The sequence below is a fragment of the Spea bombifrons genome, chromosome 5 (genome assembly GCF_027358695.1).
Source record: "Spea bombifrons isolate aSpeBom1 chromosome 5, aSpeBom1.2.pri, whole genome shotgun sequence".
In the NCBI taxonomy this organism is placed as follows: Eukaryota; Metazoa; Chordata; class Amphibia; order Anura; family Pelobatidae; genus Spea; species Spea bombifrons.
In genome coordinates, this window is record NC_071091.1 from 59,969,995 (window position 1) to 59,984,685 (window position 14,691).

Genomic DNA, 14,691 nt, shown 5'->3' on the forward strand with positions numbered 1-14,691 from the left:
TTTTGGTATGTATTTTAGTATGTATTTTTGTATGTCTATTGGAATTTGCGCCCATTCAGCCAAAAGAGCATTTGTGAGGTCAGGCAGTGATGTTAGATGAGAAGGCCTTGCTCATAATCAGTTGTCTAAAATATTTTATATGCTGTAGCATTAACATCACAGGAGCCTAGCCAAAACCCTGAAAAACAGTGCCAGGCCATTATCACTCCTCCACCAAACATTACAGTAGGCACTATGCATTCTGGTAAGTAGGGTTTTTCTGGCATTCACCAAACCCAGCTATGAACGAGTATGCGTGATTGAGGAAATGAATCAGTATCTGTGAATGAGGGAATGAGTATCTGTGAATGAATGAGTATCTGTGAATGAGTATATGAATGAGTGAATTAATATTTGTGAATGAGAAAAATATGTGTGTGACAGCATGGATATATTGGCAGCAGGGGCTAATATTTATATGTATATTGGCGGCAGGGGCTTTTATATATATATATATATATATATATATATATATATATGACATATATATATATATATGACATATATATATATATATATATATATATATATATTGTGATCCTACAACCACACAGGGTACCAAGTCCTTACAAACAGCACGGTCCTCTAGGGTATTAAAGCCACAGTATTGGTGAATTAATCAGCCACAGTTTATTATTAATCCACATCCACCATTAACAGAATCCCAAACGTCTCAAACAAAAACCCTACAAACAAAAGCCTAGCTCATCTGGGCTCTTTCTAACATATATGCCCCTTACTAAGCAGGGTCTAAACTAAGCAAAATGTAGGCACACCAACCTCTTAGATAGCCTCTTTAGTGCATAGCCAGACTTGCTACTTCCAGGCCTCAAACAAAACTCTCCTTTCTGATAATCAGGCAAGGCTTTAATGCAGTCGCTGCAGCTAATCACGTGCAGCTGACCAGTGGACCACCTTTGGAGCCAGCCTGAACTCCTGGCCTGGATTCTCTTACACTCCAGGTGTATGTAAACTGCGGGGTGGAGCACCGGCCCGCCCTACTCTCTGTATGCTCCACCCCAGGGGCCCATATACTCATAACGTTACATCGCACAACAAATACTCCCCCTGGGGCTACATATCATACCCAACCCTCCAAAACCTAGGGGGGGATGTATACGCCATCAGCAACCCCACCCTGCAACTTATCACAATATATATATATATATATATATATATATATTGGCAGCAGGGGCTAATATTTATATATATTGGCGGCAGGGGCTAATATTAATATATTAATTAAAGAATAAAAACTAACTGCCAATTCAGCTGTTATTTTGAAATCATATTTCATTTACGGTCTTTACTTCAAAGAGATAAGTACATATTATGTAGTTAAAAATGCATGTCTAACGCATGAAAGCTGGAGACGCCACTGACAGGCTGCAGACTTACTTGGAGAAACATCTGAATATCTCTGCATTAATTAATTTCAGTAAAGCATCAGCATCACTAGCTTATTATTCTCCTAACTCCATCGTTTAGTCCTCCTATTGCATTAACTTAACTGTAACACTTTAGTCCTGAGTCCCAGGAGAGCCCATAAGAACTCTTACTATGCCACATATATCTTCATAAAATACTCATTGTGCTAAATACTGAATCTAATCTCCAATAATAAATTCTTTATATGGAAGAACATCAGTGTACTGTTCTGTAATGCTTAGAGTAATGCAATTAATTGTCATCACAATGTCATCAATACGCTTGCTATCTCTGGGAAAGAACGAGGGTATTGAGCTCCATATGTTTTGTCATCCAGTTATTGACTGACTCCAGAGAGTTTTGGTGGAAGCTGCAAGACAAATGTGATTTTGTAGACAAGGTTGTTATATCGTAATATGATGAGTATTAAAATCTATTTTGAAAGAGGTTTTGGCAACTAGCTGAATTGTTTATATTAGGCTTTCTAGTGCCAGTGGCCTACTGAATACATTTTTTTGCAATTCCGAATGAAAGGTTTGCACTTAAAATGACTATACATTCATATATATTGTATCATTTTTTAAAGCAAGGTAAGACACATTTTCAGACATACCATTATTCTACAAGCTGCATGATGATCCTACATCTCATTTTCTGATCTTTTTCTGTTTACATGTCACACCTGACCCTTCCAACCCCCGCAAGAAGGGCTATTGACTCTTACAACCTGGAGATTACATTTTTTTCAGGACAATTCAGCCATTAGAGCATCTTTTTGTTTCACAGGTAAAATAAAAACACATGCAATGTCCAGTATCCTGGTCTGTTACACCTAGTGTTGTTTTGTTAATTAAAAAAAAAGACTTTAATCCAGTAACAGCTGCTATAGCAATAAACGATGGGGGGGAAAATGTTACTTTTATCAGACTTATTATCGGATAGATATCTGTACAATTAAGTTAAAGTGAATATAAATAGAAAACACGATGCCTAGCTGTCTACCACTAAAAGACAACTAAAACAGCCAACCATTTGTCATTATACTAGGGCATCAGAGTGATCTTTAATAGACTTCACAATGTTTCTCTTTCTTTAATCCTTTAATAATTGGTCAACTAATCGATTATGAAAATAATCATTAGTTGCAGCCCTAGTAAGCATGGATGTGTATGTAAAAGTGTGTGGGGAAAGTGTGTATAAGTGTGTTCAAGAAAGTCTGGCATGGAGCAAGGGGGAGATTAAGTTATACATTTTATTTGATGGGATGAAAAATAAATACATCCATTGCAAAGAAAATATTATCAAAAACCTATTTTGTATGAAGTGAACTGAGTCAATATAGTGGCGCATGCAGTGACATCCTCTTTCACAACTGGAGGATTGAGGAGGACGTCACCGCAGTCCATTTTGGTGGAAGTTGCCGCTATAATGTTCTTTGGGGAATAAGGGTGGGCTTGCCGGAGCAGGGTTTCAGTCATTTCTGACACTCTGTACGAGCTTCCCTCCCGCCCTCCCCTTCTATCTATGTGTTCTGTATATTTTTTCCTGTGCCGGTGTTGGTTTCTTTTATTCTCTTTTAGTCACAGCGGGAAGTCTCGGCCAGCACCTTTTATGTGGAATATCCAGTGGATGGAGAAGGCTTGGGGAGACGAGTTCTGTGGAGGCTGACGGTACCCAGAACGAGAGCTCTTGGTAAAGTGTTGGGTTATCTGCCTGTTGGTAACACGACAGCTGGCAGGATGGTTATGTTTATGTATGGTTATGATGTGCTGGTTCATGACGTTAATAAAGCTGTGGCCAACGCCCTTACTCACAATGTTGTGTTGTGTATTTCTTGGGTGGGATGGGGTTTTGTGCCATATTAGGCCCTGTGGTCTTGGTTTAAGCAGTCAAGAAGATAGATTAAGGATTGGAGAATGAAAGTAGAATAAAGAAGAGAGAAGGTAGGCGATGCAGAAGTGGTCAGCAGAGAAGGTAGTGTACATAGTGTGCACCTGCAAGTTCCTGATGAAAATTATGAGCTTTTTGCTTAGTTTTCGTATGATTAATGGGGGGTCGGCCTCATTTTCGGGACTTTGTATGGATCACCAAATTTACCAAAATTCGGTACATTTGCAATTCGTAGCAATGTGAATGCACAAGTCTAATATCTGGCATCCTTTGAAGATGCTCTGCTTGGACGTTCTTCACGTTCCGCTGACTTTATCTGGACTAAGAAAAGGTTAGATTTTCTGGTATTCATTCAAGCTGCCCTTTTTACCCTTACTATCGTTCTGGATGAAGGCTTTTTGAATGACAGATTGTAAAGATTTCCATAATGTAGATTGTGGTGAATGATAATGCTTTTGAAAGATAATTTACCTTTAGATAAAAACCGGAGACATAAATCCCAATCTGGGGACTATCCCATGAAAACTTGAATTTACCCACACTATTATCACATTTAGGGCTCTAGAACACTCATACCCACCAAAAATTCTAGGCTCCTGGAAAAGAGGTGTGTCAGAAGAGGAAAGAGAAATAAATGAAACATTGGACAATGCTGCTGTAAATCACTCTTTTTGGACCCCAATTTAAGTGGAAGAATTGGGTCTCATTTCTGTTAATTTTAAACCATAGCTTCCTGATATTACCCTCATTTTCTTGGATTCAGGAGTGTTCAATCAAATTGTCACATGCATTGCTTGATAACGTGAAGATTTCATGCGTTTTTATAACCCTGACTCCACCGAGAAGAATTGCTGCATGCTTACTGTGATTTATCAGAACAGCCTTGGGCCTTGCTTGAAAAATATGACAGCTTTTTCCTCCCCACAAATGACTGCAGCTATTTTAATCTCCCTGTAAGTCAGTTTGAACTGATTTGGTACTGTATGGAACGGAACAGAAAAGCAACACTAAGAAACATAGCCTTAACTGGGCTTTTATACTTCCTTTATTCTTTACTTAGTTTGGCTGCATAAAGCTAGTGCCAATATTGTAAAATGAGAAGCTAGAGGCATTTGTTCCAGATAGATCAATGTGATAGATATCCTATGATTTTGATTAAATTACTTAAGTAGAATTGCTCTGCTACTATGATTCATTTATTTTATTCGTTTAAGGTGGAAGACTGTCTACACTTACTGTAAAATGGATCTAAACCACTTGTAAGAAGGATCTCTTTATTGCAAATACAATTAATCATTGCCCAAAATGCTGTTATTTTGTGTCAGAAATAAAATTCACAATGTCCTTATCTAGCAATTTTAATAAATTAGATATAGTCTTGAATGTATTACTAAGTGATAAGTGATAGCCAGCGCATATAAAATAAAAAATATATATATCCATAATCCAGTAGATTCTGCAGATTACAATGTACAGACAGCAGGACACATGCGGGGCAGATCATGCATTTACCTTTGCCGAGGTTTTAAGGTTTTATGTCACCAGTCAGTGTGTGGTGTGACACACATAAAATTAAAGTCACTACAAATGCTTGTGAACCCTAATATTACATAATCAGTGCAACATTTGCATTATTTAATTCACCGTTCTCCACTTAGAAATCAGAATCATAGTGAAAATGTTTAATGTGTGAAATAAACAGTTGACTTGTGCACACAAAGTGTGTTCGTATGAATAGACTCTTGGAGTCTTTAACTCTTGGAGGCCAAGTTCCGCCGTCAGATGTTAAAGGTCCGTGCGAGGGCCTCTATTGGTCGCCTGCAGGGGCCTCCTCTGGCATCAACCAACTGGTTAATGCTAGAGGAGGCCCCTGCCGGCGACCAATAGACTCGCTCTCGTGGACCTTAACTCCTGAAAGCGAACCTATGGATTTCCGCTCCCGTTAACCCCTGCGAAGCTGCATAGGCTAGATAGGGAAGGGACCAGGAAGATTAGTAAACGAAGACGAACACAAAGTCTTCATCTTCGCATACGTTTTGCTGCCACCATGTTCGTATGTTCGGTATATGGGCTGAACAACGAAAACGCACCCTTTGTGTTCGTTTTCATGTTTGTCCGAATACGAATGCACAAGTCTAGTAAGCAGTGCCATACTAATGATATTTCTATGTCACTTGTCTATATGCAATCAGTGTAATGTAGGGATGAGTGAGCAGGCTGTTGCACAGTACACACTGAACCAGAACCAAGGAGAACTCCAAGCTTTGTTTAATGAGTAGTGTATGGGCCAAACCATCTTTGCGGCAAATATATGAAAGGCGCTATAGTGCCATGCTGATAAGGTCTACTGAGAGTAAATGTAAGTATGGGAATTGAATTTCTAAAAAAAAACCTTGCCAAAGGGGTGTGGGGATTAGTGAGGAACAAGCTACCACATAATAAAACATGGTGTTTATTTTTAGGAAAAAACAACATGACTTCACATCTTTACCACCCTTAACCAAAAAACAGACAATACAAACTGTCTGTTTTTAAGAAGCGCTGCATAAATTGTTGGTGCTCTAATAATAGTATAATGAATAACAGAAAAGCTACTGCAAAAATAAACAAAAGCAAGAAATGAGTACTGTAGAAATATTGTAAATGAGAGTGTTGCAAGAGGGTACAAGTGGAGGGCAACACTTTAAATGGATGAGAGGAGTTTCTCCGCCACCACAGACTTAGTGTCACCACAGTCACTGGATTTCTTGGAGGAACAAAGATACATTCATCATTCCTGGCCATGCTACGTAACATTCCTTTCCATTACATCTTTGTATCATAGCCAATATCTGCAAGAAATTACTCAGTAATAGGTACTGTTTCATTTAATTTTATTCTTTCAGCTGAAAGTTTATCCACATAAAAACACAAAAGCTCAACAAGCTACTTTTCAGATTTTATAGCAATGTATGACCTATCCATACAGTTCCCGGCAGTAAAGTTTTAGATGATTACAAAATGATTTCTGGGAAAAGTTTGGGCATTCTATAGCGCTTGGAATGATGTGTTTATAGCTATAACATTCAGAAACTGACAAAAACTGCACAACTGCCAAAAATTGGTCATGATTCGTCCATTCATAGCCACGTGTACCCGTCATTACAAGCCGTTTTGGTGACATTACAAGCCCTTTTGACGCTCATTGACAAAGGAAAGTGGGAGGAACTGGGTATAGGAGGGTACATATCAATGACTGATACATAGAAGTAGCCAAAAAATAGGTGGTGGTCTCATTGCTGGTTATGGCTGTGAGTTTTTCCCTTCCGTTTTTTTTTGGGAGCAGACAGCATTTACAAGAGGAAGAGACAAGCATTACATAGATAAGTGTACTGACGCCATTTTAACTTGTCAGTTGCAGCAGTTACAGTTTTGAGCTGACTTTGTGAATAGATACTGAAAAGGGTTTTTAATATTCAAGGAGTTAACCTGCAGAGGCTATTGTCAAACAAATTGCTTTAAGTATCAGTAAATCTATTTTGTACTGCATTCTAAAGTCATAGAGTTACTGTACAAGTAATATGAGTATTGATCTTAATTACGCACAGACAAAATGCAAGGAGCTACAGTCTGCTGCTAGTCTAAAATACCTTAGGGATCACAAAGCGTGACTGTTCTAAATCATGGAAAAATAATGTCCATAGTCATTAAAGGTCTGATGTGCCATACAGCCCACCAACAAATAATATATGAAAGAACATTGTATATATGTGTTCATTTCTTGACTTTCATTAAAAAAGCACCTATTTCATGAAAACCACACCTCCCTACTGTCAATTACTAGCAAGAAAGTGCTCCAACTGAAATCAATGAAAGCTCCAAGTGCACATGTATCAATTGTTGTTCAGATCCTAGTGTCACGGACGCTCCAAAACTAACACAACATAAGAGGCTCTCACGTGACGTTAAGGGGAACGTGGACGTGAAAAGGGTTAATGCCAAAAACCAGCCCGCAGGCTTACTCGGCGCTCTCCCTTCATGGCCCAGAGCAACTACACCTTAACCCCAAACCTGTTCACCCCATGATCCCTCCCCAAACTTTATTTGCTGTCACCACCAAGTTCTATTTAAGGTTTTAAAAATAACTAAGTTTGAACTGCTCAAACTATAGAAAAACCCAATTTGGTTAAAAAAAAAAAATAGCATTTCCAAATTATAAGATATGGTAAGTGATAATTCTGGCTATCCTTGGAAGTTAGGATTTCCAATTTAGAACACAAAGAACTGATTCATTTATATTTAATTTGACAAAAATAGTAACAGTGCTTTACAAAAATAATGGTAAAAGAGACTGTGTATAGGAGGGTACATATCAATGACTGATACGTAGAAGTACCCAAAAAACGGGTGGTGGTCTCATTGAGTCCAACAACCTGTTTGTTTTTTTCTTGCTTTTTTTATTCTGGTATGTTATCATATCCCTTCTGAGGCGCCGTGTTTCTAAACTAAACATATTTAATGAATTAACCTTTCTTCATAACTAAAGTGCTCCATTTCTTTTATTAATTTTGTGGTCTGCCTCTGCACCCTTTCTAGTGCTATAATATCCTTCTTATAGCACAGCATATTCAAGGTGTGGTCTTACCATTGATTTATAAAGAGGCAAAATTATATTGTTATCTTGCGAATAGATGTCCCTTTTTATACATGACAATACCTTACTGGCCTTAGCAACCGCTGACTGACATTGCACATTATTTCCTAGTTTGTTGTCTATAACAATGCCCAAATCCTTCTCATTTGTTGTTATCCCTAATTCACTACCATTTAGGGTGTAGGTTGCTTGTGCATTCCTTACCCCAAAGTGCATAACTTTGCATTTATCTACATTAAATTTCATCTGCCATTTTTGTGCCCAGTACCCCAGTCTGTCTAAATCCCTCTGCGGCAAAATAATATCCTTTTAGTTTAGAGTTTAGTGTCATCTGCAAACATGGAGACATGACTTTCAACACCTATTGCAAGGTCATTTATAAATATGTTGAATAAAATTGGTCCTAGAACCGAACCCTGAGGGACACCACTTACCACTTTTGTCCAGCTTGAAAATTTACCATTTATAACAACTCTCTGTACTCACTAAGCCAATGTTCAACCCAAGAACAAGAATATTAAACTAATTATTTGTAACATTGTAGGTAATGTTCCTGTGTCTTGGACATATGGAAACCACTTTTTTAAGACCTACACCTCACTCACCGGTGCTATTTTAGACACCTAAACTTTTGTAGTAGGAAATGATTAGCCTTTCAACTAATAACAGGGTACCTAGAATTTTAAGGCCAACGACTAATAAATTATGTATGCACGACTGTCGGGTGGATATTCATGCTACCTTCTTCCACTCTCACTGCATGCAGCCAAATGTAAGCCCACCGGGCATTTGCCCAGTTTCCCAGGTGGCTAGGGCACGAAAGCTTAATACACACACTGTACACCTTGAGTGGAATACTTTAGTTGTATAAGTAAATATTACTAGCTGAAAAGTATCAGTACAATCAGTGTACGTTAAAATAAAAAAGGCATCACACAAAGAATACTGTGATTTGGGGAGCAAGAAACAGGTTTACAATATAAGTAAAGTATTTGAGGTTTTGATAAATATTTGAAAAACCCTTTTGTTGATGGTCTGGTTTATTTAACTGACTGCTGTAAATGAAAGGCTAAAGCCACATTTCATTTTTAGTGGGAAGTCAAACTGAGATAGATTGGAAAATAAGGAAAGCCAAACCAGACATGACATATCATTTCCTATCTCATCTGGAGCCATCTGGTCAGCTTAATCACAGAACCTAATTTCTCATACTGTTTACTTGTGGGCAGCAAAACTAAAACACATGACAAACACTTTTGATTTGCAATCTAAGCAAATGCAAACTGGCTTGAGATGCCAATTCCATTGTAGGTTGTCCATCAACTTTAACAGGTTTCATCTCTTGATTTTGAGTTTGTCCAGACATACAGATGTTGAAATATGTAAAAAATATTTGGAAGCTAATACATAACATTTAGTTGGGTATAATGAGTGTTGTCATCATATGTAACATATAAAGCTATAGTGAGCTCCGACTGCTCATCTATTATAAGTTTTTTTGCAGGATATGTATCTTCTCGTAGTCCCATTACAGCAGAAAGTAAGGTTACTAACACGCCTTACCATATCCATCCAATGTGATTTGATAAACACCAATGTCTGTATTTATTTTTAGAATGATGGCTATCTTAACAAAGTTCTTTTAAATATTACAGTGCATATTCTCTAAAGCAATTATTTTTTGCCATACATAGTTGACATGTTCAAATGGACTAACAGCAAGTCAGAAAATTTTTTGGCCCATTTGTTTTTGGGCAACAAATTCCGTTCCTTGCCCATTTGGTTCGGATGAAAATCTGGGAACCCAATTTGGGTGCCCACATTCACTCTTACACTCTCACTTACTCTCTCATCCTCTCTCATTATGGTTCAAACTCTCTAAATCTCACACTCTTGTTCTTCATCTTCTACAGTTCTTCTTTCATCTTCATCCGCATCTCTGTGGACATAAACTGACGCGAACTTCCGGCAAAATGGTGGCGCTTCTGGTGATGTCCTCTCCCTGATCGTTCAATCAGGGGGGCATCACCAAAAGCCCTGCAAACGTCTGCCAAAAGGTGATTGGAGGATCAAGGGAAATGACATCAGCGAAAACACCAAAAGTTCACATTAAGGCAAAATGGCAGTGCTTTCACTTACATCCTCTCCCCTGGTCGGAGAATCGAAGGAGAGGACGTCACCGGAAGTGTCACCATTTTGGCAGAAGTTCAGGCCAGGTTATGTCCACGGAGATGCTGACGAAGATAGAAGATAGACAAGAGAAAATGGAAGATGAAGAACAAGAAAATAAGTGGTCGGCAGAAGTGGACGACAGAGAAGTTAGGGAAACATTTAGAGAGAGTAAGAGGAGGTGAACCAGAATAAGAGTGTGAGAGAGTATGAGTGAAAGGTCCCACAAATTGTGGACAAAACTTTTGGCTTTGTTTTCATCTGCTTCATGGGGCTTCATACGAATTTCAGTTTTTACCAAAATTCTGTAAATTTGCAATTTGTACAAATTCAAATGCATAAGTCTAATACATAATACCTTTAAAACACCTGTCATACCTGTTTGCTTGCACCAAAGCATCCACATCTGTAACTACTATAAATATTATGTGATTTGTGCTTTATAATAGCAAACTAAATAATAGCAAGTTTATCAGAACACTAAACAAGGCTCTGTCCTTGGCCCTATTCATTTAAATTATCAGTAGTACTGAAGATGCACTGAAAGCTGCAGTTCAGGTTTTGCTGATGACTCATATTTATGTAAAGATATTTTTTTTCTTCAGAAGAATTTGATACACAATAGTTAAAGGGACACTCCAGCTATCATATGCGCTTTAATGCATGTTGGGATCCTGCAAAATGGTATTGTCGGGTGATTTAAGGTTAGGGTTAAAATGTGACATCAAATGCATTTATATACTATAGAGGAAACTATTACAATAGACTGAGGTTTGGGAATCCACAGCAACGTCCATTTTAAATGTTGCTACCAGGAAAAAAATCTGTTCCTGATTTATGCTATGAAATAAATGTAAAGGGTAAAGGATAATGCAATCAAGGAAAGACAATTATTGCAATTATTATTAAAATTTCACTGAATCATCAGGAAGTTAAATAGATACTGGATGTGGGTGTTACAGTACTAGTATAATAAATACAGTATATATTTATGGATATATACAGTACATATTAGACTTGAGCATTCGTGTTCATACCAATTTCAATTCAAATTAACTTTGTCAATTTTCTCAATTTGTACTAATCTTCGAAAATGAGGTGGAACTCCCAACAAACAAACAAAAACAAATTAATTTGAATTTTGTTTGTTCTTTCACTCACTCATGCTCTCTCGTACTCTTACCCAGTCTCTCTCACATTCTCACCCGGTCTCTCTCACATTCTCACCCAGTCTTTCTCACATTCTCTCATACTCTCATTCACGATCTCTTTGAATGTCTCCCTACCATCTCCATCGACTGCTTCCGTGTCCCTGCAGTTCCACAATGAAAAATGTGTCTAAATCGTTTTTAGTCCATTTGCACAAGTCTAATATGTATGTATGTATGTATGTATGTATATATATATATATATATATATATATATATATATATATATATATATCCCAGGCCAAGTTGCTCAGAGTGGTTGTCTGAGTCTGGGACTCAGTAAAACGTACAAAAAAAGAGTGAATCTCAAGCTTGAAGCAATGACAACAGCAATGGCAATGTAGCAATTGAACATGTCCCCCTTGCTAGCCCTCCCCTGATCACCACCTCTCCCATGTATGATATAAATAAGAAATACTTGTTAATGTATGCTAACACCAGTTGCAAGTGAACTTATCCAAGTCAGGCTTTTATCTATGAAGTGCTTTTCTGTCTTACATCATAAGGACAACGTGTTGACGTATTAAAGCAACTAGCATGTTCCATATAATCAAAGCTATAAAAAGATATTTGATATACATGTAAACTGATGAAGCCCCTCATGCATTCTGTGGTTTTGTTACATTTTAAAGCTTCAAATTACATTGTATTTCAGGTTCAATGAGATTTGAAGATTTCATATATTTCATTTCCTTTTGTTTATTAAAAAGAGATTATAGTGCACGCTACCAAATTTCATAGATGTGGTTTGGATATATGGAAACATTTTTTGACATCAGGACCAGACAGAAACAAATTGTTAAAATAATCATTTCTAATATAACTACAGTTGGCTAAAAAAAAATTACACCGTCTATGCCCTGTCTGAAAAATACTATTAAAGGTTTCTTGTAGCATGCTGAAAAATGTTTTAATAAAATTCTTCTTAGCTTTACTACAGTGATACCAAAACCTTCTTCACTTTGCAAAACCATCACCAGTTCTACGACTCTATCCCTACTTTGATCAATACTTAACCTCTGGATCTTACTAGCATATAAGATCAGCACTCTGTTTTTACATATTCAATATCACCATAATATCCTTCAAACCCATCTCTTCAAAGAGATCCATTCAACCAGTCACAACGACTATACTTTCCTCATGTGAACTGCCTACTTGTTGTTTGCATGGACCTCTTTATCATTTTTACTGCACATTTTCTGACTTTTATTTAAAAGACCTTTTACTCATCTTCAAAAACTAATGGAAAAAACCTGCTAAATAGATTCTGTTTTTCCTGAGTTTAGAAATATCCAATGTTTAAGTTTTTTTGCAAGTTATAGGACAATAAGTACAACTACCGTATTGCTATTTTATAGGGGTGTAAAATGCCCCTTACATTCTATACTATTTATTCTTATTTTGGGGGGTAGCAAAGGGTTTTTATGTATATTTCTTTCAGGAGGGGGCAAGTTGTTTGGGCACTTACCGTATTTGCTCGATTATATATGACCCTAATTATAAGACGACCCCCCAAAATTTGAATATTAATTTAGGGGAAAAGGAAAAGCCTGAATATAAGACTACCCTATAGGAAAAACAGTTTTACTAGTAAATATTAAATCACATGTAAACTATTTTTTCATATTTAATAAAAACTATAATTGAGAAAAATGCATTTTTTTGTTTTTATTTCCCTTTATTTGCCAACCTGTCCCCCAGTTATGCACATCTGCCCCCCAGATATGCCACTCTTACCCGACTTGTCCCCCGTGCTTCGGATTCCTTGGTGTCTAGTGGGGCAGCCGGTGGAGGTCTGGACGATGCACGCAGTCAGCCTCCACTGCTGCTGCTGGCATTTCCTCTGGGGCTTCTATGAATGAGCACCGGAAGGTCATGTGATGCCGGCGCTCCATCATAGAAGCCCCAGAGGAAGTGCCAGCAGCAGCAGAGGTTGTCTGCGAGCATCACACAGACAGCCACTGGCTGCCAGAGAGGAGGATCCGGGTCCCCTGCAGCACTGCGGGGGATCTGGATCTTAGTCTTATAGTCAGACCTCTATTTGAGGTCTGATTAGAAGACGACCTTGAATATAAGATGAGGGGTATTTTTCAGAGCATTTGCTCTAAAAAAAACTTTGTCTTATAATCAAGCAAATATGGTAGTTTTACTTATTTATTGGTTTAAATCTTTATTATTTTTCACATTTTGTTTTTTACATTTTCTGGAACTGGATGATTCCCTGTATAATGTAATGGTGACATCACTGGATTATTTATTGTTTTTATTTTTTATCATATTTTCATATATTTATATATATAGTATGTTTTTTTTATCTTTCATTGATCAAAAGCAGAGCTCTATTGCCCTGCATTGCTGATCGCAGTACCTGTGATTAGCCTACAAGGGGAGCTCAGAGGTCTGAGGAGGGTATGGACAGACCCTCTTGGATCTTTTCTACCTTTGTTGTTCTACCTCTCTACTTTTATTGTTTCTGGACTGCTGAAGCGCTCCGCCGCGATCACACAACGCCCTGAAGTATTTTTAACATAGACTAGTACTCATGCACACTAACATGTCCTGTCATCCTAACATGTACACACTCTTATACTATACACTTACACAAAAACATACTAATACCATACACTGACACATACACTCTTACTTGCACTAACACTTGCACAATTCTTGGTTGTGCTATACAGAATGATGAACCCACAATCTTGCTTTTCTGTTTGACTGCCTGTAAATGGCACTAGTAGTAGTACCATGGGGTGGTAGTAGCACCAAAAAAATAGATTTTTTTTTAAAAATCAGAAAATTACAAGCAGCCACCGTTTACAGAACAGATAATTGTCTGCATCAACCCTAGTGGCAATATTCTAGAGAGTCAGACTCTCTTGCTCATGTGATACTAGTGGCTTTGGTGTCATACATTGCACACCAGCACTCTGGCATTCAGCAATGAAAAATGGCACTGATTATAGTACTCTTACTTGAGACTGCGTCCTCTTACATGCCTTGTCCCGTGTCCTGTGTTCTGGGAGAAAAGTGGAAAGACAGAAATAATTTTTATTATTAAATGTTGCACATTCCTTGTGATATTTCATGCAGGGTGTGCTTCTTCCTGTACTTGTGAGTGAATGTTTTCAATGAGTTGTAATAATCTCAAATTACTGTGTTTTGAGCTGTTTAATGTGGGTTGCAATAAGAAATCATATAGTAAACATTAACATGTCAAACATGTTCATTTACTTTTACTTCAACCTGAAAATACTTCAAGCTTTTAATTAACCTTTAGCCTCTAAATTAAAGTGCCTTAAACTGTAACAGACACAGAAT